The sequence below is a fragment of the Penaeus vannamei genome, chromosome 34, assembly GCF_042767895.1.
Source record: "Penaeus vannamei isolate JL-2024 chromosome 34, ASM4276789v1, whole genome shotgun sequence".
Lineage (NCBI taxonomy): Eukaryota > Metazoa > Arthropoda > Malacostraca > Decapoda > Penaeidae > Penaeus > Penaeus vannamei.
The window spans coordinates 18,913,510-18,919,019 of NC_091582.1; the positions used below are offsets into that span (position 1 = coordinate 18,913,510).

Sequence of the window (5,510 nt, forward strand, 5' to 3'; positions counted from 1 at the left end):
GTGATTTTAATCTATTGTCTGTTCCTTCATTTCGAATTTCTATTGTCAAATGGCTTCAAAAAATGTAAAAAAAAAAAAGAAAAAAAATGTCGGGTGGGTTGCCTACTGTTGTCCAAGCCTAGACGTTAGGCAGCCAAGAGTTGTACGTAAACTGACCTATATGAATGGAAAATGCCAGAATGTTGACTGTTTTTATTGTATTTTTCTATGTTTTCTACTGTGCCAAAATAAAATTTCTCAAGGAATATATGTAAGTTTTATAAATAAAATGAAATAAACGAATAAAAAAAAAACGTCTTTGTAATTCGTGTTTCTTTGTCCTACGAAACAAGACGAATGATGATAAAGGAGATAATTAATGAAATAAGAACAATAATATCCAAATTAAATGACAATATGCCTGATTACAAAATCTAGACACTATGTTAAAGTTAATGTTATCATTACTATAGAGAGGGAGACAAGGTCACTAACGATATTCATAATGAGGGTAACGACGGTCCTCTCGTTATGGTAATGATGACATTAACGTTTTATAATGAGCGACTGAGTACAATAGTGATGAAGTCCTGAAGAAATGATGAATCATTCCATTTTTTTTATTCATAGGGGATACTAATTCATTTTTCACCAAATCTCACAATCATCGTGTTTTCAGGAATATTAATGGTGATCACTTTGCGTGTTGGTACTAATGATGTGATTATGATAATGACCCGAGCGATGATAAAGAAGATGAGGATACAGACCCCTTCTAATTACTAATTACACGAGCCAATTGAAATGTCCAGGGTCAAATTAGATATTTCGCGGCGGCCGATGACTTCTGGACCCGCGTGCATATCATAAATACATTTGAGGAATACTGGGAACGGAATTATATTCAGAGAGACCAAGATTGATAAAAAGAAATAAGTAAAAATGAAATATAAAGAGTGCTTTTGATAATAACTGGTTACAAGATTGATTTTCATAGCAAGGAAAGGAATTATGATTTTACATGTGTTTGTTTTCGATGTACGTAAACACACACACACACACACGCACGCACACACACACACACACACACACACACACACACACACACACACACACACACACACACACACACACACATATATATATATATATATATATATATATATATATATATATATATATGTATACATATATATACATATATATATATATATATATATATATATATATATATATATATATATATATATATATATATATATTTGATAGAAAAGCCCACAATGCACAAACTAGATTTATTGATATAAGTGAGACAACAATTTCGGAATCCTCCTCGATTCCATTTTCGATTGAATGGAATGATTCCCAGAGACTTATCTCACTTCTTCAATACAGTTCCTTTGGGTTTCTACAAATATATATATATATATATATATATATATATATATATATAAATATATATATATATATATATATATATATATATATATATATATAATTTATATTATATTTCTCTATCTATCTATCTGTCTCTATCTATCTTTCTCTCCTCTTTCTCCCTCTCTCCTTCTTTCTCTCCCTCTCTCCCTCTCTCTCTCCCTCTCTCTCTCTTTCTCTCAATCTCTCTTCACCTCCATCTCTTTCCCTCTCTCGTCATTTTTTTCTACTTCGTCTTTCCCTTTGATCTTTAACGCTGCGAAAGTTTTTTTTTGTTTTTTTTTTTCTTTCTTTTTTCTCTCTCTCTCCTCTCTCTTCTCTCCCTCTTTCTCTCTTCTCTCTCTCTTCTCTCTCTCTCTCTCTCCTGTCTCTCTCTCTCTCTCTCTCTCTCTCTCTCTCTCCCTCCTCTTTCTCTCCCTCTCTCCCTCTCTCTCTCCCTCTCTCTCTCTTTCTCTCAATCTCTCTTCACCTCCCTCTCTTTCCCTCTCTCGTCATTTTTTTCTACTTCGTCTTTCCCTTTGATCTTTAACGCTGCGAAAGTTTTTTTTTCTTTTTTTTTTTCTTTTTTTTTTCTTTTTCTTTTTCGAGGAGCAGAACGAGGAGGGCGTTTCGTCCCGTAACGGCCGTTTAGTGGACACTGACGGTTGGTTATGAAATTCAAATAGTTCTTCTGGGAGTGGTGTTTTTTTTTCTCTCTCTTCTCTTCTCTCTATCTCTGTCTCTCTCTCTCTGCTTTCTCTCTCTATATAACATATATATATATATATACATATATAAAATATATATATATATATATATATATATATATAAATATATATATATATATATATATATATATATATATTTTAGATATATATAATATATATATAATATATATATATATATATATATATATATATATATATATATATTCTCTCTCTCTCTCTCTCTCTCTCTCTCTCTCTCTCTCTCACTTACACACAAACACACACATACATTCTCTCCTCTCTCTCTGTCTCTCTTTCTCTTTCTCTCTCTGACGGAGATGTTTCTTTTTTTTTTTGGTGTGGGGGTGGGGTAGGGGGGCGGAAGGGAAAAGTATGAGGAAATGAAAGTGGAGCCTATTTTTATGAAGAGAGAGGTGTGAGGCAGGAATGAGAAAGGGTGAGGAGGTAGTGTTTTGTGAGGCTGGGGACGGGGGGAGCTAGCAGGGAATATATGAGGATAGAGGAAGATTTCTTTTTTGAGGTATCGGGGAGGTATGGGAGAGAGAGAGGAAAGGGAAAGAATAAGAAGAGAGAAAGAAAGAAGAGATAAGTGAGTATAGTGAACCGGAGGAGGATAGGTTTCGGTATTTCAGACGAAGGGCAACGAAGGATGGAAGGAGAGCGCAAGAGAAATAGGGAGAAAGGGAGATTCTGAAACAGGAGAGGAAATGCCGAAAGGAAAAGAGAGGGTTGGTGAGGTGGGGAGGGGGGGAGCAAGGAAGTTATGAGGAAAGGGAGATGTTTGGATTAGAGGAAGGAGGGTAAGGAAGACAAAATGGAGACGAGAAATAGGAAAATGATTTGAATTAGTGAACTGAGACGAAGATGGAAGTGGGTGAAGGAGAAAAAAAAGAGTTAATACCAAGTCGTGTCAGTCAAAGGGAAGAAGAAGGAAGATAAAGGAGGCTAGGAGGCTTAAGAGAGTGTTTAGGCAAGAAGTTGAGGTAAAGAGGAAGGAAGGAATTGAGGTAAATGGGTAAAGAGGAAAGGGAAAAGGGGAAGGGAGAGTGAATGGGGAGGTAAGGGGGAGGAGGAAGAGTTTGTGGAGGTTGAGGTAAGAAGGGGAAAGGGGTATGGAAAGAAAGAGAAAAGAGAGGTAAGTGAGGGGATAAAGGGAAGGATAGGGAAGAGGAGAAAAGACATGGATCAGAGGGGAAAATGGAGAGGAAAGAAAATAAAAAAGTAAAAGATATTAAGAGCTTATAAACGGTTAAGAAACAAAAAAATACGAACAATTTGCACAAAGAAGACATGAAAATCGAAAGAAAATAAAGAAAAGAGAAAATTCAATGAGGATTTCCGAGGATTTAAAGAGATACCCGAAGAAGGAAGAAGATGAAAGCCAGACAGACACACTCCCAAATAAAGAAAAAAAAGACCCCCCCCCCAAAAAAAAAAGGTTAAAAAGCAAAACCCAAAAAAAAGTTAAAAAGTTAAAAAGCAAAACCATAAAAAAGAAAAAAAATACCCCCCCCCCCCCCAAAAAAAAAAGCAAAAGCAAAAGCAAAAAAAAGCTAAAAAAGTTAAAAAGCAAAAGCATAAAAAAGAAAAAAAATGCTCCCCCCCCAAAAAAAAAAGCAAAAGGAAAAGCCAAAAAAGCCAAACAAAAGTTAAAAAGCAAAAGCATAAAAACATAAAAACGAAAAAAAGAAAAAGAGGAAAAAGAGCTAACTCCGATATCAAACCTTCAAGATAACATAAAAGGTTTGGTGTTGATATCCTGAAAGCCCGACGTGATAAGCGAAAGAGAGTGAGAGAAGAATATATACACATTCCTTGGGGAGGAACTGTCAAAGATTTTCCAAAGCACGTAGGCGCGGAAAACCAAGCGGAATGAAAGGGGGAAGCAAGGAAGAGAGGGAGATTAGAGGAGAAGGAAGAGGAGAGGAGAGGAGAAAGAAATTGCGAAGGAGGAGGAATGAAAGGGGGAAGCAAGGAAGAGAGGGAGATTAGAGGAGAAGGAAGAGGAGAGGAGAAGAGAGGAGAAAGAAATTGCGAAAGAGGAAGAAGGAGAAGGAGATTCGAGGAGAAGGGAAATGAAAGGGGGAAGCAAGGAAGAGAGGGAGATTGGAGGAGAAGAGAGAAAGAAATTGCGAAGGAGGAAGGAGAAAGAAATTCGAGGAGAAGGGAAATGAAAGGGGGAGGCAAGGAAGAGAGGGAGATTAGAGGAGAAGGGAAAGCAAGAGGAGGAGAAAGAAATTGCGAAGGAGGAGGAAGGAGAGGGAGAGGCAAGGAAGAGAGGGAGGTTAGTGGAGAAGGAGACGCAAGAGGAGGAGGAGAGAAGGAATGCGAAGGAGGAAAAGGAGAAGGGAAAAGAAGAGAAGAAGAGAGAAATATTGCGAAAGAGGAAGAGGAATGGGGGCTTCTAGGAGAAGGGAAGGGAGGAGGAGAGGAGAAAGAAATGGCGAAGGAGGAAGAGAAGAGGGAGATTCAAGGGAGAAGGAAAGAGAGAAAAACTGCGAAGAAGGAAGAAGGAGAGGGAGGCTCGTTGAGAAGGAAAAGGAAGAGAGGAGAGAAAAATAGCAAAGGAGGAAGAGGAGAGGGGAAAGGAAGAGGAGAGAAATATTGCGATAGAGGAGAAGGAGAGGGAGGTTAGAGGAGAATGGAAAGCAAAAGAAGAGAGAAAAATTGCGGAAAGGGGAGGTTCAAGGAAAAGGTAAAGGAAGAGAAGGAGAGGAGAGAAAAAGTCCGAAGGAGGAATAGGCAAGGGAAGAAGATTGCGAATGAGGAATAGGCGAGAGAGAGATTACAGAAGAAGGCATAACAAGGGGAGACAAGAGAAAATTGCGAAGAAAGGGAGATTAGGAGAAAAGGTATAGCAAGGAAGAAAAATTGCGAATGAAGAAGAGAAGGAGAGGGAGTTTAAAGGAGAAGGCGAAGCAAGGGGAAAAAAAGGAAATTGCAAAGTAGGAACAGAAGAAAAAGAAGATTAGAAAAGAACATCGCAAGGCAGGAAAAAAGTGAAGAAAGAGGAGGTGAGAAAACTGCAATTGAGAAAAAGAAAGAGAGAGCAGATTAGAAGAGAAGGGATAGCAAAGTAAGAAAGAAAAGAGAAAATTGCGAAGGAGGAACAGTAACAGAGAGATTAGACGAGGACATAGCAAGGAGAGAAAATAACGATTAAGCTAAAGAAATTAGGAAAAAATACATAGCAAGGAGAGAAAATTGCGAATAAAAATGCATAGAAAGAGAGGGCGATTAAAAGAGATGGCACAGTATGACAATAAAAATGCAAAGTAGGAGGAGAAACAGAAGGAAATTAGAATACGGAGCAAAACAAGAAGAGAATGATAAAAAAAAGAAGTAAAACGTAGATAGAAATTGAGACAAACATGGAAGGGAAATACA

General features: G+C 37.4%; 1 protein-coding gene across 1 annotated transcript in view; it reads left to right on the forward strand.

The window, feature by feature from the left end:
• The window catches only part of LOC113828304 (nephrin-like), a gene marked incomplete in the record, with an annotated part of 185,474 nt that extends 185,170 nt beyond the window's left edge, over positions 1 to 304 (forward strand). Inside the window, 1 exon segment of the mRNA XM_070113504.1 lies at positions 1 to 304. This exon segment is cut by the window's left edge and continues 331 nt beyond it.
• Between the last annotated feature and the right edge of the window lie 5,206 nt (positions 305 to 5,510).